Raw genomic sequence first — 25095 nt, 5'->3', positions numbered from 1 at the left:
ACCAAAATATCTGATAAAACATTCTACTGTTCTCAAATATCTTAAGTTTTATTTTTCTATACACAAAATAAGATAAAAAATAAATAAACAAATTAAGAATAAAGACAATAAATAAATCAATCAGTAATAAATAAGTAAAATAATAATAAAACAGCAAATAAGAAAAACGTAAGAAACCACATACAGTTGGTAGAGAAATTATTTTTTTCAGATTCAAATGTACAGTATTAACAGTTATTTAACCTTTAACATTTTTACCCAACATTAGCAAGTTAGCATCGTACTCAGTTCCATCTGGGAGCAGCGTCGTAACTTTAACAACATGTTTGATGAGATGCTTTATCTTGACGTGTATTTTCCGTTTTATTCCAAATCATTTCCTGCATTTAGCCTTTAGCTTCATTGCTAATACAAAACAAAACAGGGCGGGGTAACAGGGTCGGGTAACAGTATGGGCGGGGCAAAATCATGTTAATTGTGTCCGGTGTGCACACAGCTTTGAGCTGTCATTTCAACATTAAACTTTGGGTATCAAGGTGGGGGGCCTCAAACTAGCATCTCGCGGGCTGCATTTGGCCGACGGGCCACGAGTTTGAGACCCCTGCTCTTAACCATTACAATTGTGTGTCTGTGTCTCCACGTATGCTCGCACGAGTTATATTTTACACACATGTGGCTCTGAGAGCACATGGTGAAAAAAGCCTCCAAGGGAAATATAAATCACGGCGCTTCTGACAGTTGTCCTTTTCCTACCCAACTCCCTATTCCTTCACACATCCCTCATGTTCCCCGGGAAATGACTGGCTGTTTGGCCTTGTTAGCCAGCTGCATGCTTGCATGTCTAACTCCCTTTTTCCTTTTTGTTTTTCTCTTCTCTAAGCTTTATTGCCTCTCAATCATCCGCCACGTGAAGTTCAACTCCTCAAATGTTAAGATTATACAGCTGATGTGGAAACACTAATTGGACGGTATTGCGGCTTTTCCTAAGCCACTAAATTGAGCAGAAGGTCACTCCCATTTGAGATAATAAGCACAGAAACTGACAGAGCAATGGTGTTTGGAATCAGGCTGCAAGTGATTGTTAAGGACGGGGGATATGGAGCAGACAGACAATGCGTTCGGGAAAAAAACATATAAAAGAGCATCGGTTAGTGAACCAGGACACGTTATTCCATGCATGTGTTTGCATACTGGGAAGAACGTACACAACAAGTAACTGTAAGTAGGAAAGACACAAAGTGGTTAAGGTGAATGAAAAGTAGACACGGGAGATGAAGCAAAAGTACGAATGAAGTGCTGGGTTTTGTCGGCGACAAGGGGCGGGGGGCAGGGATAGGAGAGAAAGAAAAGAGAGAGAGGGCGAGGGAGGCAGGGAGACAGGAAAGACAGCCCCCTAGCTTCTTCCTTTATCTCCTTCCTGCATGGTGAGATGTGTGTCCTAGATGCCAGTATCAATCTTTCCTGATGAAACAGATGTGCTGTCAGCTTCAAACGGCACGCTAACCTGTCATATCATAATCTAAGTGGACATAATACCTGATATATATACACTGGCACCATTTACTGCTGCCTGAGAGGAGATGGGTGGAGGAGGTGGGGGAGGTGAGCAGCTGCACCGTTGCACTATGTGATGATGTGCATGTGAGCGCATCGGTAAGTGCCTGTTTGGTAACGCACGTTTGCCTGCACGCTCACCTTCACAATGCCGCTTATGCTACTCAGCCCGCCCGCCCGCTCGCTCGCTCGTACGGTGCAAACGTCGAGACGGCCGACCATAATATTGTCTATAAATCTGAGCGTGCTGTGTGCTGCTGATACACCCTTCTCCAAATGAGCAACTTACTCCGCCCGATGCCTGACAGGATTTCAGTGAAATGAGAGCGCTACAGGAGAACCTGGCTACGCTTCAATCCCGCTGACAGACTGAGACCGAGACAGTTTCTAAAACTCCTGAAAATCCCTAACACAGCAGATTAGCATTATGTGATGTACTCTCTACCAACACATCTGCACGTCTTCGGTGTCTTCTGCGAGGGTGCCTTCCCACTCTGCACTGCTTGCAGAGAATGTGGCTATCAAGGCGCATCAGCCATTAAATATGCCGTGCATCCTGCAGAAAGCCTGTCCATTTATCATGCGCCCCGATGTACATACAGTAGGAATCACCCATCTGAGTCACTCGAGTCAGCTGCGCCTCAAAAGAAAGCGCTAACCCCCGATATTTAGCCATACGCACACAAACGCTGCAGAGGAAAAATCTGTGTATGAGTGACAAAACACAGCCTGCAAATAGGGAGGGGCTTGGAGCGATGAGCAGGTCGCCAGGGAACCCATTGATGATCCCTGTCAATCAATGCCTGTCCTGCCATGTTGTCATGGAAACAACAAAGAGGGAGCTATCAAAAGCGTGCAGACAAAAGAGCGCCGGAGAGAGACATCTGTAAAAATCATAGACAGCAAACCCGATTGTTTTGCAAACCATAATGTACATTAGTGATGAAACATGGTTAAAGTTAGCCTCAAATGAACGCTCTCTGCCTCGCCTTTGAAAACGCTCATCTGACAGGACGCTGAAATCTGAATTGGCAATGAGGAGGTAAAAATATTAAGTGCTTCACATCAAACGTGTCGCTTCAATCACTGCTACTTGAAGATGTGTGATTCTAACTGGCAAACAGATTAAGCCTACAACCCCCCCCGCCCCGCCGCCCTTGTGCTCTGGACACACATATGCAATGTTACACCAGCAGGAAGGGGCGGGCTTTAGGGTGGGCTCGGGCTGGCATCCCTGGCGGTTTGGTTTGCAAGAGTGGGTGATGGCTGTGAGTAGGGCCATCTGCACGGGCACCAAAGCGCTTGTCACTTTTGCTCGGGAATGCGCCGCCATCAAGGAGACAGGCGGCAGTGTGGCCAGGATAGCGCCACAGACAGACTGTCACAAACTGCAGCAATCAAGCTTTGCCACCAGCCATACTAGATCACCGGCAACACACACCAAAGGGGCGGGATATTTGCACCCCGGTGAATCACTCATCTTCGGCTTCTGCACATATATAGTCGCTACGTACGTACGTGGCGGGATCTGAAATATGTTAAGTACTAAAAAGGTTTCTAGTAGCCCCTCTGCATGTCGTAAAAAGACCCTTTGGAAAGCGTAATGCGAAAATGGATTGACACGCACATTACGGTCGTATGAAGTAGGTTCTCATGTCCCAGACTAGATAATGCTCTTTGGGTTTAGGACACTTGGTCGGCTATAAGAGGATGACTGATCAGGTGATTGTTATTCTAAATAAAAGGAAAGAAAACCTATATATATGAAGAGCTTGCAACCAAAAGGCGCTAAATCCAATTTTCGCTAAGTTGCATGTTTTTCATGAGTTTAATAGACCTCTGTCATGTGTGTCCAAATCACATATTTTGGTCTTGAAATCATTTTAAAAAATATGAAAAAAAGTGATATGAAATTTATGCTGGGCGGCACGGTGGTCTAGGGGTTAGCGCGCAGACGTCACAGCTAGGAGACCAGGGTTCAATCCCACCCTCGGGCATCTCTGTGTGGAGTTTGCATGTTCTCCCCGTGCATGCGTGGGTTTTCTCCGGGTACTCCGGTTTCCTCCCACATTCCAAGGTTAATTGGCGACTACAAATTGTCCATAGGTATGAATGTGAGAGTGAATGGTTGTTTGTCTATATGTGCCTTGTGATTGGCTGGCGACCAGTCCAGGGTGTACCCCGCCTTACGCCCGAAGACAGCTGGGATAGGCTCCAGCACCCCCGCGACCCTCGTGAGGAAAAAGCGGTAGAAAATGAATGAATGAATGAATGAATTTATGCTTTCAACCAAAAGGCGCTATTTCCATTTCAGATTTCAACCAAAAGGAGCTAAATCCCTTTCTTTATTCTGATTGGCCCAAGTTTCCCATCTATTGATAATCTGACCAATCAGAGAGAAGAATACAATTGGCACTGCACATACAGAAAGCCAGTATCAGTGCGCATCCTGTTTTGTTTGTGTACATTAAGTACACGTATGATAGTTACGGTATGTTATGCAATTCAGGAGAACACAAATTGTGTTTTTACAGTATTCTGTAACATGGAAGTTTTTTTTTTACGCCATAAAAGGCATGTCTCTACCTTGACACCTCCAACTTTCACGAGAAACATTATTTTACTTGTACTAAAAAACATACAATGTAAAGAGTTTGTAATGAGATGATTTTTGTCACTGTCACCTTCATGGTGCAGTCAAATATGAGCACTAAAATTTTTATTAATTTCATTAATAATAATTATTTTGTATTGTATGTTGAGAATGGCTTCCGTGTTGTAATTATTTTATTAGCATAGCACATTAAAGCACCTTACATTCTTTTACAACAATGCCATTGAAGAAGTTAAAGGTGACTTCAAATTTATTTCAGCCAAAAGGCGCTAAATCCGGAAAAAAATTAATAAAAAAAAATATGTAAAATACATGGTGTGTGCAGGATTTTTATAGCATGCATTTTTATGACCCATATTGATAGCTCTTTCATTTGCAATATAGACTTGATGACCAAATAGATTGATATGTGCGTAGTTAAAAATCATTGATTTTCTCGAAATCAGTCAAAATGGATTTAGCGCCTTTTGGTTGCAAGCTCTTCATATATATATATATATATATATACACTGTGCATAGTATGCTATGTAATTAAAACTGAGTGTGCAGTCTCGAGGGGACAGCGAGCGCCCTTCTTAGTGCCTCAACATTGGGCCTCAAAGTGTGACAACATGTCCGACCTATGAAAAGATCATCTCTAAAACATTCTCTCCCGTACGCAGTTTGACTTTTTTTTTTATGACTTGATTTCTGTAAACGATACCACATTGAATCCAAGCAAAGCACACGTCTTGCATTTTGGCAAGCATTGAAGAAACAACACATCACTCAGTTTCAAAACTTTGCTATCTATTTTCCACCCATCCTTTTTCTCCCCGCTTTCTTCCTCTTCTTTGCAGAGAGTCTGCTTGGTTGTTAAATCAATAACACTCTCTGTCAGGCTTGCAAAGCTTCACCATTTGGCCGCTGTCAAAGCCAAACAAACCAGATAAGAAAGGCAGAAAGGCGATGAAACAAGAGTGAAAAGAAAGCGATGAAACCAGTCAGCGTCTCCTCACCGACGCCGATTCTCCAACACCCCTTCTTCTATTTATTTGCACACATTTCTTTATTTATTTGATGTGCGTTTGGGAAGAGGGGGCAATCACGGTAGTCATTTGCAGCACTAATGTCCAATCACAGGTCCTTTCACTCATGTGATTTAGCCAGTGCAAGAGTGCGTTTGTTGTGGAGAATGCTGCTGGAGGTGGTTGGTGGGTGTGTGTGGCGGGGAGGGGGGGGGCGTACACCCGTGCCGTTTAGGCTGGCTCCTAATAGGAAACTGGCAGTCTTATTCCTTCCCCAGATTCTGTTTGTCACCCCGCTCTCCATTACGTGCCTCTCAACGCTGATGGTTTTGGACAGGAGCTGATCAAAAAGCCATCACTTGACCTACAAGCGGTGGCAGAAAGAGACGCGCCCTGAACGGGGAGAGAACGGTGGGGGGGAGTGGGAGATGTGATATAAAAAAAAAGAGGAGGAGTTTTGTATGGCAGATAGGAGAGAGAGTGCAGTGGTGGGGGGGGGGGTGATCGCTCTCGGACTGGGACAAGAGGGCTGTAAATAAAATGACATTATTATTTCCTCTGTCCCGTCATGTAGAAAAGCCAATTATGGTAATGCTGCTGCTGGCGTGTCAGAGGGAATGTTGGGATGTGCTTCCCATGAAGCGGCTAACATGAGAGCCATGCCCTGCTCAGGAACACTGGGCCTCATTTTGACAGGAGATTGCATAGAGAAGGTGGAGGACAGACAGGAAGGAGATGGGATATGAAGCTCATAACAAAAGCTTTCTTAAGTGACCGATATCTGCAAAGCAAATACTCAACAGTGTAGATACTGTATTCGTATTTTCTACACTGAGTCATCAATTATCTCTAAAAAAAACAATAATATGCCACATATGTATATTGTACTGCACTTTGATGGATATGATTGAGATGCACCAACCACAAAGTTCATGAGTTCATGAGTTATACTCTGTCACACCTCAACATTTGATGAGATTAATTATGCAAAGACGACAGTGAAAGAGTCGGATATTGAGGCTGAAAGCGATCATTTACTAATTCGTTCTCATCTCGCTGCAGCCGTCTTCCGGTATCCCGGTCTTTTTTTTTCTTAAAAGCTAGATCGTCGGTGCTCTCCTTGAAATAACACCTCTACTACCTTTCCGCCTTTGACTCCCATCATCCTGTCCTCTTTCTCTTTTACTCCCATCATCCTCTTCCTCCCCCCTCGACGTGCTCACATGCTCACATGAGCCCCTCCCAAGCGGAATAATGGGAGCATATGGCCTAGGCAGCACCTACAGGGCCTTAAATAACTGCTGCAGCATTCCAGCTCGATGTACCAATTTATCTCTCACCCCTCTCTCCAGCCCATTTGAAAACACCTCTAGCCTGAGTTGAGCTCAGCAGATAGCAGCAGATGGGACATGTTGTTCTGCGGATACATAGAGCTGCATAATGGACCCAAGCAGAAAATGGTGTGTGAATGTGAACGTGAATAAGCACTGTGCAAATACCATTCCGCCATACTGGCAAAGGTATTCAGTCATTACAGTTTGCTCATAGTTTGTGTGTAAAGTCAACCGGAGAGGGTGAATAAACATCTCCATAGGTGGCTCAAGTTCAATGTCTTTAAACAGCTGTCTTACTATTAATGCGATGGGAAAGTCCTCCATCAGCGTCTTGCTCACCTTGAATAAAAGCATCATGCCCAAATGTATCCATTGGGGCTTAAATGTTGGAAATACACGACTGTAGGTCATGCAGAGGAGGTCAGAGGTCAGACAGGTAGTCAGTGCTAAGCTTGTGGAGGTCACGCTCTAATGTAAATACATCAATACAGCTCAGACATCCTTCCACCTGACCTCTAAAAAGTGATTTATGGATTAACGGAAGGTCTGTCTATGTAGGAGTATTTGTGCATATAGGATTGTGTGTGTACACAGGTGGGAATCCCAATCCGAGACGCATGTGCATATGGTTAGCATGTGTTTGCGTATGTGTGTGTTTTACAGAGACAAACAGAGAGAGAAAGAGAGTGCAGAAAGAAAGTGTGAAAGGTACTGCTGTTTTATTTATAGAGTAAGCACTATTTATACCCACCTCAAAGATCGGTTCAGAGAAGCAGCTTGTGGGCCATAGTCAAGATCACTCTCAATTACAGCGCACACACACACACACACATATATACGTATATACTTGGTACTGTAAGAAATATTGTCTTCTTTTTGCATGTAATAACAATACACGGATGTATTCACAGCTTATACTGCTGTGTGTCAGTTGAGCAAGACTGTTCTTTACCTACCCTGACTGACTGAGTGTTCTTCATGAGTACAGGAGGCTTTAATATGCAGGGGATCAATACAGTGAACCAGCAGCAATCGATAGTAATTCATCTGGCTTTTTTTTTTTTTTTTTTTACATGTTTATTCTCACCCACTCTCACAATGTACAGAACTCACCGTGCCACAGCACATAAATAAACATACTATATACACCCACAGGCATACCCATAAGCACATAAACGCGGTAACGCACCTGAACATGTGAAAGGACCGCAGCCTCCATGGGAATGAAGGTTCAATAAACAAGTGAGGAATTTATTTATTTTTATTGAGCATATCAGCTCCATCCTGGTCTTCTCTGCATAACAAGCCCTGTATAATTAAACCATAAATTTCAGGCCGCTCCTTTAATTACCATAGACAATGTCAGGAGGCAGCAGAGTAAACAAATGGCTTTGAAGTGAGCTAAAAAAACACTTTGACATAGATATTGGATTTGGTGAATGTTGTTGCACTTGAAAAGGATGAAATACGTCCGAGTGTACGTGCAAATGTGTATTTATCGTATTTACGCTTTGCTTTTCTAAGAATGTGAGTAATGCACAATCGCTGCCTTCTCTTTAAACATGTATTGTGCGTTTAGCGTACATACTGTACAATCAACTGTATTTCTGTGTGTGTGTGTGTGCACGCGTGTATGCGTCTGCATGCATGTGTGTACATTTCAGGTCAATGTCAACATGCAGGCCTGCTTCCCAGCAGCCCAGCTAATTACACAAGAGCCCTGAAGGCCACTTAGAACAGGTTAGCTAATTAACAAACAGACTGATTGCAGATTAATTGAGAGGTGTTCCTAATCTTCTCCCCTAAACACAATGACAAATGCTAACTGGTGCTAATTAGGCTTGTATGGGAGAGTGGAGGCTGTATTTACAGTTGCTGTGTCATATGGACATGTGGCTTGAATACACATGAATTTCACACATATTGCCATTTCAACTTCAGTTTTATACATATATATATATACGTGTATATATATAATAATAATGCACTGTAATTTTGCAGTGTGTGTGTCCGTGACCTTTGGGTGGGCTATATGCTGGACGTCTGCTTCCTGGTGTAGGTCATGAAAACTGAAACAGTTTCAACACAATGGCTATGGTGGATTACAACACCAAATGGAAGTCAAATAGGTCCTCGAGTTTGGACCTGGTCCAGCACCCATCTGTGTTATGACTGCCTGCCAATAGGAAATACACTCCACTTTGGCCCCTTAACACCACCCTTGTCTTATTTATCACAAACAAATCCCTATTGGTGTGACTTCCTTTTTAAAACGCCAATCTGCTTTCACATTATTAAACATACAATCACTGTACAATTTATTAGGAACACTTGCATATGCAGTAATACGTATCATTATCATTGCATTAAATTGTGCTTCCCTGACAATACAAATAAAAATGCAGCATATTTATCTTTTTAAAAGCAGATATAACAATTGTATTGGATTTTAAGTGTCATTTTGATTATAGCTCCCATTTCTATCACACACCGACACCTGTCTTCTAACTACAGACTCGTCTTCCAAACGGCCTCTCTCGACTTCTGACCCCATCATCACCCAAGTGATCCCTACTTCCTGTAATCTTTCCCTCCGTGCGCTGCTTTCTTCAGAACCGCCTGCACTTCCTAAATCCCTGCATCACTTCATCACTACGGATGCACGGTATGTTTTTTTTTCAAGCTGATACCAATAACCTTCTACTTCTCAAGGATGATACCGAAAACCAATAGCGGATTTGTGCACACCTAAGTGGTAAGAGCGACTCAAACTATGTCAATGTATCTGTAGATTTGTTCTTATAAAATATTATGACATCACTACTATTAACGACACATTTAAAAAACAATAGCAGCGGCTCAGAAGAATAAACCGCGGCTCAAAGTGGTTTTGACTTGCAACGGGTGCGAGTATCTGCAGCTATGAGAGGGGTTCCCGGACCTTTCTTTCATCTCTGGTGGTCAGGAGTCTTTGTGGGCTGTCGGGGCAATGTTTCTGTCGTCGTAAAAAAAGTATTTGAGGAGTATTTGGTTTGACTAGCGCAGTGCTTCTCAATTATTTTCTATCCCCCCAGGGAACAGGAATTGGACTACCACGTGAGGTGTGATGCACTGGGGAGGTCCCACATGACCGACGCCATGTTTGTTTGCAGCACGTCACACGTAAAAAATAAAAGGAGCGCTTGATCTGCACACCCTCTCAATCTACAGCACACTAATCTCACCTCATTGGAGCATTAAAAAAAATGATCGGCTATTTTTTCATGTTATCAGATTTATTGATATGACGTCGTAATTCCTCACATCGCCCCAATAATTATCGACCCTATATTTATCATGCACCCCTATTGATCACACAAACAAAAGACAACAAATACACCCCCAAGCACACACCACATCCCACAGAACGCACACAAACATTACATATATTTTAACACACACACACACACACACACACACACACACAATTGAGGACAAGACAACAGCCAGTAGCAGCTGCTTCCATCTCCTAGCAACGGCCAGCCTGATACATGACCCAACGATGGATAATTACCGTAAATCACCACAGCTCACACACCAACAGCGAGATAGAGGTGGGAGAGCTGGGGAAAGAATGAGAAAAGAAGGATGTAGTAGGGAGGGAGGAGAGAGAGAGCGAGGCCAGCACTAGTCATGTGTGCACTAATACGCCTTGAAGAGTTCAAATTCATTTTTTTTTTTTTTTCCAGGAACACATACAACGAGTCTTAAGTCAACAAATGCACTGTCACCTATCAACACACATTTCATACAAATCTACGCACGAGCACAATGGAAAATACCATGTGTAGGTAGTGTACAAAACAGACAAAAAAAGTCCACCTGCAGCTATACTCCGGCTGTATTATCGCTGTAATCTGAAACCGGAGGCTCCACCTTCTACTGAAGCACGTCTGTCAGAGGATTCAATGCTTTTACATAGAGGCGCCAATCAAAGGCCAGTAGGTGGGGAAGGGTGGCTTGGGATGACAAGATATATAAAAAAAAAGGCAAACTACCACTGAATTGATATAACTACTTTTACGCTTTCATTTTTGGTTCATGTAATTAATCTACATCTCCAAAATGTACTTGGTGTATCTCTAATTTATTATTTTTATTATTATTATTGTATTAACACACTAGTGTGCCAATAACATTTACCTTTGTAAATAATAGCAAACTTTAATGCAAATTTTCATCCCATTTTTGAAAGGTTGTTTACTTTCTGTCCCCCATTCTTTCCTCACTGCTCCTCCCTCGTCTTCCTCCCTCCCCTGCGCGAAGCCTGGCTTCTGCGGACATTTGATCTGGCTGCCTTGTGATAGATTGACAGGTAATGAGGAGGTTGAAGGGGCGTTGGAGACAGGAGCAGGTGTTCAGCACAGTCTTTTTGGCCAGCGCTAAGCTGCCATGTCCTTCACTGCTGCACCTCACCGCGCCACTCTTCCTCGTTCACTTACTCAATGCTTCCTCTCCTTGCCTTCCTTCTTCTTGCTTTCACCATCCCCCCTTTTTTTTTTCTCCTGAGCGAAGAGGACTATGCAATCCATCAAGCAGTGACACGCTCGGACACAGACTGTCTTTATATGGGGAAATAAAAGCACGGAGCTGTGGAAATAAATAAATGAACACTGAATCCCAAGCTGGCAGAAGCAAACTCAAACTGATTTGAAGCATCCTCTGCAAAGAAAATAGGAAACAGCGTTCCCTCCAAACAATCGCGCACTGCTTTCGCATTCTCAGCGCACTGCAAATACAGAACACAAAACACACTCCATCCTGAACTTTAAATATAATAAACACAATATATTTCGTACCATTTTGCTATGTAACTCAGTGACTGACATGTGACACCAAGTGGTAACCGCCTATACCACAATGATGAACACTGTCCGGCCAACGATAACATCCTGTTTGCACGGATTTACTTATGCATTCAATCAACTCATTGGCAGCGTACAGCTAATGCTGCAGCGGAGTTAAGAGGGTTAATTGCTGCTTGCTAACCCCGTAACATAGCAAAACGAACTGGCAGTGCAACATCCGCTCACCAAGCTAAGGGTTCTTTTTAATGCGTGAATGTGTGGTCTAACTGTGCATGATTTAGCGCTATGCTTTTATTTTGATGGTCAGATGTACCAGATACAGGAAGTGTGTTGCCGAGTTTGCATTATTGAAAGGACCGGATGGTCGGTTGAGTGTTTAATTTAAACAAAACAACCAAAGTGAAGCTCAAATTCGACGTATTCAAACAGAGGGATTCCAAAATCAGACTGGAATCAAACATATGTAGTGTGATTACTTACAGTATCTATTTATTAGTACTCATGTCAAACCTACAAATACACATTTTTAACCAACAATTACTATGAAATTATTAAATGAGGATATGTGCCCTGTGATTGGCTGGCTACCAGTCCAGGTTGTACCCCGCCCCTTGCCCAAAGTCAGCTGGGATGGGCTCCAGCATACCCCCGTGACCCTAGTGAGGATAAACAGCATAGAACATGGGTGTATGGAATTAACCAATTAATTATGTTCAATTAATTTCAAGTTAATGAAGATGTTTTTGAGTGTGCAGGGGGGAGGTACAGGGTACATAGCTTCCGGGTATATGTGAAGGGATACACAGTGTTTGGGAATCACTGTCGTACATCATTACATCATTAGATAACTTGACCCAGCATTTCAAAAACAGATAAACCTTGGCTAACTTTTCCAATGGGACGTCAGCCACTGCACACATTGTAATGTCCGTGTTTACCGTTGAGGAAGATGACATCACCAATGCACCGATGATGTAATCCTGTCTTACATCAGTGATGTGAGACAGATGTCCAATTATTTGATTGATGTAAGCGACTGTTTATGATACCTTTATTTTAGCCACAAAAAATGTGTGTTGAGAATGTCTCTTGACTTTTAAATGAGACAAGTTTGGATGCAGATATAAAAGTGCCCTCTGTATCTTTGGCTTTTATTTCAGTCAGAATGTACATGATGACAGCGGGCATCCTAAAATGCTCAAAATGTGTTAAAATGCGTTAACAAGCTGTAAAACAACATGGTGTACACACACACAGCAGCACTAGCATGCTCTGCTAAACTAAGCTGACCCAGCCAGCTTCCACGGATGCGCCATAAGGTTTGAGTTTTACTATTTCTAGATCAGATTAAACTGAAAGACTACAATCCCGAGATGGTATGTTTCAGTAGAAGTCCAAATCCTTCACACAACATTCTAATTCACCTGCTTACACCACGTCATAATCATAAAAAAGTAAAGCAGATTGAATAAAATAAGTTTTTTGCAAATGTGATAATAAATGGAATAAAAAATATTGGAACCACGTCAGTATAATACAGCGTAGTTCTACAACAATGCAATCTATATGTAAAATAAAGATGACTTAAATGTTTAACAATGTCAATACAGACTGATTACACTGTTATTATTTTAAGGCAGAATTTTGCTTTGCACTTGTGCACGCAATCGAGTGTCCTCACAGTTGGGGTTCCTCTGCACTCAACTGTTCCAGTTTTGCTGACTCTGCACTGCCGAGCATAACAGCTCACCAACTAAGCAGGCGAGAGGAGATATTTTGTGAGAGCAGATATCTGACTACAATTAGACAGAAGGACAAACCCGATGAGAAAAAGGTCAAATGGGGAATCATAGCGTTTAGAGATGGACTTGGAAAAAAAATATTTATTTTAGGCTGCCTGTTGTTTTTGCATTTAAGCTTTAGTCACAAATAAAATGGCTAACAGCTGGAGCATAAAAACATCTTGAGGGCAGGGAAGGAGAAGCTTGGTCTGTTGTCAAAAGTGCAGAGACAGTAGGGAGAAAAACAAGACTCGGGCCTATAAATCCATCTCAGTTTACAACCAAATACTAAAGGGCATGTCGCCATACTAAATCAGCGGGCCCGGAGGAGACAGCGTGGCTCAAGCAGGAAGCATTTGCATGTTTCTGCCAGCATTCCTCAGAGGTGACAATGGGAGAAGGTACATCAATTAAGAGTTCAAACACAAATGCAAAATGATATATGCCACACACTCACTGTTACGGATGACTTTTATGAACAAAACAGTTATTTAATCAGTGTTTTCCTGTTCGTTCAGCATGCCTACAAATATATTACAATGAGGCAGCTGGTTTCTGTCCTCATCCAAAAATTGCATCACTGACCAGTCATAAAGGTACTTCAATTATTGTAAAAGAAAGTCAGATAGTGAGTAGAATTAAAGCTACTGAGCTTATAATGAGCCTCCCCTGATTTTCCTTCTTCATGTAAAAAAAAAAAAAAAAAAAAAGCACAAAAATGTCATTGATGCAGAGCACACTTTCCCGTCAGTTAATTCTAAACTTGCATAGCCACACACACACCGGCACAAACTCGGGCACGCGTGCACACACAGACCAAACATCCTCCAACACACAAACAGACACCCACACATACGCACTTTTTAAGCCCTCGCTTGGCATCAGCTGTCACACAACCTGTCTCGGAGAACTAAGCAGAGACAGACGCTGTCAACTTAGAGTGCCTCAAATGCCCACATCGAGGCAGGCAGAGGAGAAATCAGGCCTGTCTCCCAGTATAATTTGCACTAATCCTTCATGGGAGATAGTAAAGTCTATGGCATATCTGCCTAATAGCATCAGTCAGCGGCAGGTTCTAATCTCATATTTAGACCCGTTTCCATCACGGACTGACGACAAAAGCACCGGCACAAAGTGTGATTACCTTCTTCTTCATTTTTTTTTTTACACGTCTGCATGACTTGACTTCTGATAATGGTGTAGGTTTGAAAAAAATATATAAGAAGCAAAACTTCATTGCTTCGTGGAGGTGGAAAGAAAGTCATTCCAGGCAACTACAGACAACAGATGGATTGAGGAAAAAAAAAAAAAAAAAAAGAATAAAGAAGCTGGCTATGTGCTGAAAGTGAAAACCCGCTGAAGCCTGCGCACTGACGTACGCGTTCAAAGTAACACATCCTCACGTGCAAACCCTGACACACAAAAACACCTTTTCAAAGCATTTACAACCTGTGGTGTTTGTCCTGCTCTGTTGGCTGCTTTACCACGTGCATTTGAATGCGGACTGGAGTGCATCCCTCTCTTTCAGAGAGCACCATAAAAGAAGACACACACAATGAGAGCTCTTTTGAGTGGAGTGGGGCTGCCTGGGGGTAGGGAAGCAACTCCAAAACCGACACAGTGCTTTAACTCGCCGAGGACAATGAGGTGCAAAGGAAACCGAACAATGAGAGATGATTCAAAAAGATGACAAACAGTACCCAAGTGAACCACACAAAGTATGCGGATGAAATGTCCTTTAGTTGCAGCTTTTCATAATTGCTGCGTTTGCATGTGTGTGTCGCCAAGAGTGACCTGGCGGAAACGGGGAGACAAAAAAGAAAGGGGCGGGAATGCAAGGATCCTAATGAAGCCGTAAATCAGAGTCAGATGAGCAAAGACTCTGAAAGCAGATCGCATCACAGGAGATCAATGCAGACATGCACGTACGCACACACATACGCATACAGATAAGAGTAAAAGATGAGAAACAGCCAGACACAACAAACACACGCCAGAATTCCCAAGCAAGGCTGACTTATGGACGTACGAGCGAGGCGCTCGCTGTCATCCTCAAGCTATTAAACTGCATCCGTGCTGTCCCGCCAGAACCCACAAACGGGCTCCGGAGTCCCACCTTTTTGTTCAACCCTGCTCGTCTGAATCACATCAGCGGTGATGTATGGTGCCATAACTGATACCCGCAATCAATCTTTACTTTAAAGACACATCCATCTTCTGAAATGCTGATGGTGGGGCAAGAGGGGTCGAAGGCGGAGTTGAGAGGAGGAGGGGGGGGGGGGGGGGGGGGGGGTTCTTGTCTGACCTTATGGCGGCAGCATGGAATATGTTTGGGCTTTAGGGTTTTGGTGGCTGATTGAGTGATTTCTATCATCTTACATCTGGTTGAGAAAATAAACAGGCTCATGAAGGCTGCCATTTCCTGTTCCTGTCGAACAGTGACTTCCAATCTCGCCAAATAATGTACAAAAAAAATCCCCCACATAGTAGTAAAATGTTGTAAAAAGGGGCGCTAACCCCATCGTTTCTTATTGTCAGTACTGGCCAAGGAGTAAGTATTTAGTTCCACCATTGAGCTCAACACTCAACACCGCTTTAGACCAAAAGCTTTTCTTGGCCATTGTACGACTCAAAATCTTAGCATCGCAACTCCCACATGACACACTACCTTGGGCTGTGTGTACAGAAGAGGGGGCGGTGGGAAGGATTTAGTGGACCGACTGGGGAGTTAAAAAGAATGAACTATCCGTGACCTCCAGGAAGGGTCACTTCTCAGTGACACTGCCACTGAATATTTGCTTTCATGACCCATAACGGTTTTTAACCACCGCACACACAAAGCAAGGAAACAGGAAGGCTCTCTCGTCAGTTTTCTGTCTCTTCACCACCTCGTGCTGTCCAAAGTTAGTCTTAATTATTGAACAATCTCACACAGAGTTTCATCAGACTGCCTCACACGTCCGCAGAAATTGTCTATTTAGTAGCATTCTGCAAAAAAAATGATGTCTCGATAGATTTCCTGGATTATTTAGTTACATCATAATAACTTTGCAGCAGTAAAAGTACAGTAAACCTCGGATATATCGGATTCAATTGTTCCCACTGGTTTTGTCCGATATAAGCGAAATCCGTTATATGCGTATACCGGAAAATGTCCGTTTTACGCTTATATCGGATTTATATCCGGTATATGCGTAAATCGGATTTTATCAGTTATAAAAAGGCACTTCCTTGACTATGTTTCCAATGTACCTGGACGCGCAGGCAACGCTGCAAACGACGTTGTATAGCGGCCTGTCACGATTCGGCGAATCGGAGCGCCACGATGCGGCCATCCGATATATGCGAGGGAAATTTAATGGAAATGCATTGGAACGGGACTGGAGATTTTGTCCGAAATAGGCGAATCCGATATATGCAATGAATTTTTATTGGAAATGCATTACAGAAAAATTGGTTCTTTTTTATCTGTCCGTTGTGAGCGAATTTCCGATATATCCGAGTCCGATATATCCGAGGTTTACTGTATAAGGATATGAGCTGATTTAATGATTCTGGCTGTGGCTCCGATGGAGTTAACGCTGGCAGGAACCGGTGATGGGGGCGGATGAGGGCTCCAGATGAAAGGTGAGCGGGTGATGAATGAGAGGAAGCTGGAAGAGGAGTGAACACGCGGCACTAAGACATGAACTCCAAAAGTTGTGTAAAGGTATGCCGTTACCGGGCCCAGACGGACATTGTAAAAGTGGCGTGTCAGTTACAGCAGGCGCTCCTGTTTACATGCTGTTTTGCAATGTAATATGTTCTTTAACAGGCTGTGAGGGCTCGCCGTTCTGTGACCCTTCAGACTGGGCAGGGGTTTGGGGGGGCTAGCTTGTCAGTAAAGCAGTAATCTCCTTGTCAAGCAACACTTCTGTGGCAGGTATGCAGAATGTCAATGTAAGCTCACGATGTTGAAGGGCGAAAAGGTTTTCAAAAATGTCTTCAAGGTGGCGTGTTTTTAGGAACGTTGGGAATAAAGCGGTGTTGATTAGTGTTGGTGAAAAATGAATGGAAAGGTGGACAGGCAGAAAACACGCTGTACATATTTGTGGGCTAGTAATCGTAAGCACAACAATACACTGGTACACGCAGCTCTAGGGAGTACAAACGCAGAAGACAAAAACAGTACAGGGCCAATTTTTGGCACAAGCAAACAGGGAGGGTCGAGGTAGTCGCTGGGAAAGAGGGCGGGTGTAACGAGGAGAGAAAATGAGGAGAGTGAACGGCGGGGGCGGGCTGAGGGAGTCGAGATGAGGGAGGTAGGGAACGAGGGAGAGAGGGAGGGTTGAGTGTTGGAATGAACTCTCTCAGGCTTTGTGGTGCGCGTTTCCCAAGGCCCCCGCCTGGCCCCTTTGATAAATGACACATGTCATTCTGTCAGCTTGTGACACTGCAGCTGGGAGGCCCTGTGATGTATGGCTCTGCTGAAAAAGGAAATCAACTTTTTTCCCCTCTCTCTCTCTCTCTCTCTCTCTCCTTCTGCCCGTGTATGTCTGACTCTCTCGTCCCTTCTCTCCCGCCTCCGCTCAGCCCGAGCTGAGTGCATGGCCTTTTTATATGAGGATTTAGGTTTCCCCCGGTCGAGTGAGCTCCCACCTCCTCTCTCCCCCTACAGTAAGAGAGAGGCATGCATGAAGCTAGTTTGAGCCTAAAGTTCATTTTCACTTGTGCACAAGCGCACAAAACAAACAAATCACAATGCTATTCTGATCGTTTACAGAAGTCAAATCTTCAGTAAAATTAAAGATTTGTGGCTAAAACCTCAGGAAAACATTTTTTGCAGGCGAGGAGGTGGAGGGGAGGTGAACAAGGAAGGAAGAAGGGGGGTACAAAATTCCAGTTGTGCAGAATGATTGATTTCTCCCACTGGGTCATCTGTCATCCATGTGTTTGACTGGAGGATGAGCACATGCAGCTAAACTGTACACAACACGCACACACTCCCACAGGAACCGGGGGTGAACTTAGAAAAGTAAGCCACTCACACACACACACACACACGCACACACACGCACACACGCAAAGGCACAGTATAAACACAAGCACTTGAAAAGCAAGAAGCCTGCACCATCAATCTTCAAACGATGAAAACACTTAAAAGATGTAGAGATGTTATTTTGTAGTGCAAAGGGATCCAGCCAATGAGCTGTACTCAAGAGACCTGCCCCCACCCGCCTTCCTGGCGGACAGCCTATCACAGCATCCGATTGACCCCTCCGCAGCATACATCGCCCACACAATGGGTGGGCTAAAGTATAATAAGACCAATCTCTGTCTTTCCTCTTCTTGTACACACACTTTCTTATTCATTCTCTGATCATATCCTCCCTCCTGAGACGCGCACACACACACGGTTTCTCTCTCAACGGCTGACCTGTTATCAGTGCTCTGGAGATTTAACAGCCAAAAAGGGAGGAAAAAAAACATGCACGAGTCAGCCGTGACCGAAGGATGTTCCTTAGCGACGCCTCTGAAGTTCCATCTGATACGCAAGCAATTCACATAATACACCAAGACAAAGGACTATGTTTTGGAGGGAAGCATATGTCCATATTTAAACCATCACCAAATAGTGGACCTTGGTCCGGATACGGACCCAGTGATGGACCTTTACAGACACCATGACCAATTAGAGTGAATGGGAGCTCCAATACAAGGGTGGGCCAAATGTAGGGTTACAGTTACTTCCTTATCACCTTATAATTAATAATAATAATAATAATAATACTGAACCTTTATGTAAAATATCCATTCATCCCTTTTCTATACCGTTTATCCTCATTAGGGTTGCAACATACCAGGTTGCAGGGGTATGCTAGAGCCTATCCCAGGCGGGGTACACCCTGGACTGGTCATCAGCCAATCACAGGGCACATATAGACAAACAATCATTCACACTCACATTCATACCTATGGAGAATCTAGAGTCACCAATTAACCTAGCATGTTTTTGGAATCTGGGAGGAAACTGGAGTACCTGGAGAAAACCCATGCATGCAAACTCCACACGGATATGCCCAAGCGGAATCGAACCCACACATATATCACACATAAAACTTAACTGTGTTAAATGTAACCCTACTTTTGTCCCACGCTGTATATATAATAATATTACAAGTGGACGGCAAACTCAAACGCCACTTTGACATTCATATGAGCTGGTCTACTTGATGCAATTTGAGGCAAAATGAGGCCTTCGGACCTTCGATGTGAAAACATATGCATGAATGGACCTTACTTGATTTTAATTTAAGACCCCTGCCATATATGACCTACATGCCCATGCGCCGATTAAGCAGTATGCCGAATAGACGGACTGTAAGGCTTTAAACACATACTATATAGGATTCTTGGTGGAATAGCAGACATATTAATAATAGATATTAATAAAAGTTACTAATGTATGCTTTATCTAAACATATTAAGTGAGCCGAGGAGGAAAAAACTAAGCCAAATAGAGAAAAAGAAAACAAAAACACATACAACATGGAGTTCAGTGATTGTCCGGACCGCAGCCACCTGGAGGTCGTGACCCGCTCACGACCCCGTCAGATGTGTTCTCTGGCTGGGTTGGATTGTGTGCATGAGGGTGTGGGGGGGGCAAGGCATCATTAGGGCTGAGTGATGAGTGGTGGCGATGTCAGACGACTGCAGGGTATGGCAGCACCAACACTGCATTTAAAAATACGAGAAGGCCCTCACAATGCTGTCAACGGCAGTATGTACAAGTGTGTGTGTGTGTGTACAGTTGAGAGGGGGTTGAAACACCACTGGTATGCACCCCCTTGTTAACAAGCTGCCTCTGTGACCCACAGGATATTGGCGTACACATGTAGACAACAAACACATTGAAAACACGCATGGTCACCGCCCTTGGAGGAGCATTCATACCACTAATACCTACATAAACACTGAAGCCACTGTGGGCATTTTGTTTTCATTTAGTCTCCTCTGTGGCAAAAAAGTTTGACTTGACTTCTCTCTTATAATCACAGCCGAACAAGATGAAGAAAGCAGCACGAGGAAACGAGGGAAGTGACATGACAAGAAGGGCAGTGTGCGGTAGTTTGCAAGGCCAGAGGCAGCAGTGTCAGCCCTCAAGGTCAGCTGATAAACAACACATTCACAAGTCAAGAGCCGGGGAAAACAGAGAACTTGTGAGCATCAAGTCGCCCCTTATTTCTCTTCTCCCACTTGAGCACATTCACCTCTATTAATCACCGGGATTGTTACACCATGGTAATACCAAAAACAATCTCCATGATGACACGCACAAACAAAATTTCAAATTGCTATCATCCATCTCACCTGCCCCTACACAATGAAGTGTGGGGGGGGGGGGATTCGAGGTGGACGAGTGAACCAGTCATTGGTTTCCCTTTCTGTTCTAAAAGCCTAGCCAGTACCATGATAGTGAAAAATGAATGGCGAGAAGCCAAATGGGTAAGGGCGCCAGAAAGATGGAATCAATGCACGGCATCTGCGGCAAGAGCAGCTATGTAAAACACTTGCCTTAAGTCAGCCGCATCCGGTTAATATTTAATCCCTCCATCCATCTCCACAAAGAGCATTTCCCTTTTAGCTTTAGCCGCTGTTTACTTTGATTACACACACAACGTTTAGGGTGAACGGGAGCAAAGCAAGAATGATAAGAGTGCATGCATGCTAAGTGATTTGCATGGAGATGGAGAATATTTTCAGCCTGAATATTTTCAGGTCTGAGAATCACCCAGAGCAGGCCATAGCCAGTTTGAGACAGAAGAGATAGTCTTAAAGAAATAATTCAAAGAAATGGAAGGACATGGTTTGGTGTGTTCTAAGGGGGCAAAGACAGGGAACTCCAAATTTCCATTTTAGGGCTTCCATCCATCCATCCGTTTTCTATGCTCTATCCTCACTGGAGTTACGGGTTTGCTGGAGCCTATCCCAGCTGACTTAGGGCAAGAGGCGGGGTACAACCTGGACTGGTTGCCAGCCAATCGCAGGGCACATATAGACAAACAACCATTCACACTCACACTCATACCTATGGACAATATGGAGTCACTAATTAACCTAACATGTTTTTGGAATGTGGGAAGAAACCCATGCACAGGGAGAACATGCAAACTCCATACAGTGATGCCCAAGCGGAGAATCGAACCCAGGTCTTCCCAATCTCCTAACCACTTTTTCCACCGTGCGGCCCCTTTAAAGCCTTCTATGTGCAAACTGAGTAGAATAAGCAAAAATAACAGCAATACTATCTTATCTGAAGATCATTATTTCTAAAGCGGAAATCCAAAACTCCCAAGTGAACATGCAAATCCACATAATGTCCTCGTGTCACTCCTTCACTGTCACTCTCTTTCACTTTGTTTTTTCTACAAAGCAGCCTCATCCTTAGTCTGCATTGGAAGTATACAGCATAAATTACAGAACTCCAGCACCAAAATCAGTGTGCCAAAAGTTCATATAAGACTAAAAAGGTCTGTTTGATATGGTCTATAATTAGAAATGTGGTTATTTCAGTAAATATAATGTGTATCTGCTACGCAGAAGACAACCACAATAGTCAATCATCTGTGAGTTTTACTGTACAATCACTGCACTTTGATAAAGCAAGGCATCATTAAGTCCTCTTCCACAGCAGAAACTAAAACTTGGAAATGTAGAATGCTATATGGAGAATGCAAACTTGCAGCATCCATGTGGCTTCTCTGTTTCTCTAAAGCTGTAGATTAGGAATACATGAGCTTAACAACTATTTATTATTTGCAGCAATGAAGACTGGCCTTCAGCTCAGGTCTTGTTGTAAGTTGATTTTCATACATGCAGTATACCGTATATCAAAAACATAGACTTCTTGGTACAACAATTATGACCACATGGGCAGAATATGGCAGACATGTTCTTTTTGAGCTTGTGTGGGATTTTTTGGGGTATGCCTGTTTTCCTCCCACAGCCCGAAACCAAGCATGTTTAGGACTCTAAATTACCCGTAGGTGTGAATGTGAGCCTGAAAGATTGTTGGTGTACCTGGACTACAGTATGCGTTTGAAAATATGAGGGTGATCATAATGTTCCATCAATTAATTTTTATTTTCATTTATTTACATGCATCTAAAAGCATGTAAAATTGTAATCGTTAAAGTATTGAAAAGTTTTGTGTTAACATTTTTGCCAGTCCAGATTAACTGTAATTATTGGAAGAGTTGGTTTGGTTAAAGTATGTTTTGGTTAGAGTCGCACCTATGGGAACAGACTAACGACACTAACCAGAGTTCTTGCATATTTGCCTAGTTCTGGCGACGTAAGCAGAGTGACACAGAGGAAGACTTTGGCCATGATGGGTCAAAAAAAGTGGACACCCCCCCCCGCCTCCAGAGACTGACAAAACCATCCTCATGATCACAAGCAAACTGAGCTATTGATCAGCGAGCGTCTGCCACTGGCTGCTGCTTCAAATAGGAATAGGAGTAGGCTTCGGGGTCTGTGACAACGCTGACAAGGGTAAAATGTTATTTCTCTCGCACGTCGACAGCTGGACATTGTGTGTGTGTGTGTGTTTGTGTGTGGCGCTCGTGTTGCTGGGATGACGGGACTTACATGTGTGTATGTGTGCGGCGAAGGAGTTGGTGGGGTGGAGGCATTTGGCCAGCAGTAATTCTTAATTGACACCTGTCAAGATAATGGTGGCGGTCCCAGCTGTTGGGGGAGAATTTGTCCATCGTCTCATTCATCTGTCAGAGATAATACCCATCCTAAAAGCTGCCCCCCCATCCCCACCCTTTTCAATGGCATCCAACCACAAGCCATCCATGATGCTCCTGCTTGACGCTATCTGCCATCATAAATCTTGCATCCCTTCTATAAACAGTAATGTTAAATTAAGAAATGTTTAACTGTTGTATACATGAGAACACTGTTTAGAAGATTAACTATTTCATGACATATATTTGGTAGTATTAAAATAAACCCCAACAATAACCATATAACCATAGTGCCCACCGTGGTGTAGTATTTGTGTTCTGGACTGTGGAGCGGATGCCTCGGGTTTGAATCTCCACTAGTAAGCATCATCGGTATTCATCAGGATGGTATATATCAGGATGGGCATCCGGAATATAAAGGGCTCAAGCCAAAAATTGGTATGCGGATCAAAAAGTCGAAAGAAGCAAACAATAACCGCATAACCATATCATATACAGCAAAGGGCCGCTTTTTTAAAGTTAAAAAATTTTCAATGTAAATCTCAGTATTTCAATTAGCCCAAGCTCTGGCTGCCTGGTGACTATTTTGTCTGATTTTGAGTGTCGGAAAACAAGTATTTATCCGGCAGGGTGAGGGATGTAAGAGGAAAATCATGCAGGAGAGTGGAAAAGAGCGAGGAATAAAAAGGGAGCGGGAAGTGCAGAGGAAAAAGAAGAGATGAGAGGTGGAAAGAGAGATGGAGAGGCAGAGCAGCATTAGAGGATCAAGAGACGGAGGAGTGAGCAGGGTTTGGGTGTCCCTGGATAGGACTCTTCTGTAGAGGGCCAGTCTTGTTTGTCTTGTTTGTTTGTTGGCATCAAAGCGCTGCCTCTCACTCCCCCTGCTCACTGATGTAATGAGTGGGTAAGCTACATGTTTTTTTTTTTTTTTTTGCTTGCGCTGAGGAATTCAAATACTTATTAGACAAAATATTCTGTAATTGCTCATATTTTATTGATAGAAGCAACATGTTAAATTTGGCTCTAGCTGTCTTCCACGTAGCCTCTTGAGGGGCCAAAGCGCTGATCAAGACGGCAAATGTACCCTGGCTACAAATATGTAATACTTTACTTAAGAAAATTTGAGATGTCATTTTTTGCGCCTTAAATGTTGCATGACTACTTCTCTTGAACGCTTCCCCTCTTATCTCGCTCATGTCTTAAATTAGAAGCCAAAGGGGGTGGAAACACATAGCGTATCAACATTTTCTAAAGAAACTTAAATCTTAACACTTCTGCTGTTGATATGAAGTAAAAAGAGTAACCATTAATAAAGAAGAGATGACAGCAAGCATGGATCATGTATCAAAGGTTTCCATCCAAGCTTAATTTCACTAAAGTTAAAAAAAAAAGTTTAGTTCTGCTGCAGCAACATTGAAAAGTAAAAAAAATATATAATTTTTTTATTCAGGAAGAAATTGTTTTTTTATGGCAGTCAAGTAAGGCTGACAAGCCGCCTTACTCCTGACTGACTCCTGACTACAGCCTGCCCAGAGGCCAGTTTTATATCTGTTTTAAACTTGATTTTCTCAGCTTTTTTTAGGATCTCATGACTCGGTGGTGTTTTTGTGCGCTGCAAGGCAGGCTACAAAGCACATCTGGCGACTTTAATGATACAATTTGCCGTCATACTAACCCACCTCCGTTATGACCCCCCACAGACATGTGCCGGCTCCACTTTAGCTTTAGGTAGAAGTGTGTGTGTGTGTGTGTGCGTGTGTTTTTGTGTATGTAAAGTGCAGCAAAAGCAACACAACTACTAGCCGTGGTGGCAGTGGCCTGGGGGCAGCTCTGGGTAAGGATGCCGTGAAACAAGGAGGGGTATTATACTGAATATTTTGCATTATATATGTCCTTAGCCACAAAAAAACACACCAAAAATCAGTAATATTCACCATTTGTCACTAATAATCAATACTATAGTTTTAATAATTTTTTACTAGCGCGGCACAGCGAGCGCAGAGAAATGAAACTACCCATTTGTGGTGATATACAAGTAAGACAATGTTTAACCTTTGAATGGCCTGAGCCCCGAATGTAAATGTAACAGTTTATTTGTGAGGTGACCCAGGAGGAAAAGTGGCTATCGATGAGGCTGATCAATGCCACCTGCTAACAACATGACCGCTCCAATTATAGTAACCTCGAGCCGAGTCTGAATGCCACACACACACACACACACACA

General features: G+C 43.3%; 1 protein-coding gene across 3 annotated transcripts in view; it reads right to left on the bottom strand.

The window, feature by feature from the left end:
- Nucleotides 1–25095, bottom strand: part of LOC131105147 (teashirt homolog 1-like) — a 36323-nt gene that overhangs the window by 5040 nt on the left and 6188 nt on the right. The gene's annotated exons all lie outside the window — the stretch shown is intronic.

This window comes from Doryrhamphus excisus, chromosome 17, assembly GCF_030265055.1.
Source record: "Doryrhamphus excisus isolate RoL2022-K1 chromosome 17, RoL_Dexc_1.0, whole genome shotgun sequence".
NCBI classification, from domain to species: domain Eukaryota; kingdom Metazoa; phylum Chordata; class Actinopteri; order Syngnathiformes; family Syngnathidae; genus Doryrhamphus; species Doryrhamphus excisus.
Note: the sequence above shows the minus strand (reverse complement) of the source record. Positions and strands in the feature narration are given on the sequence as shown.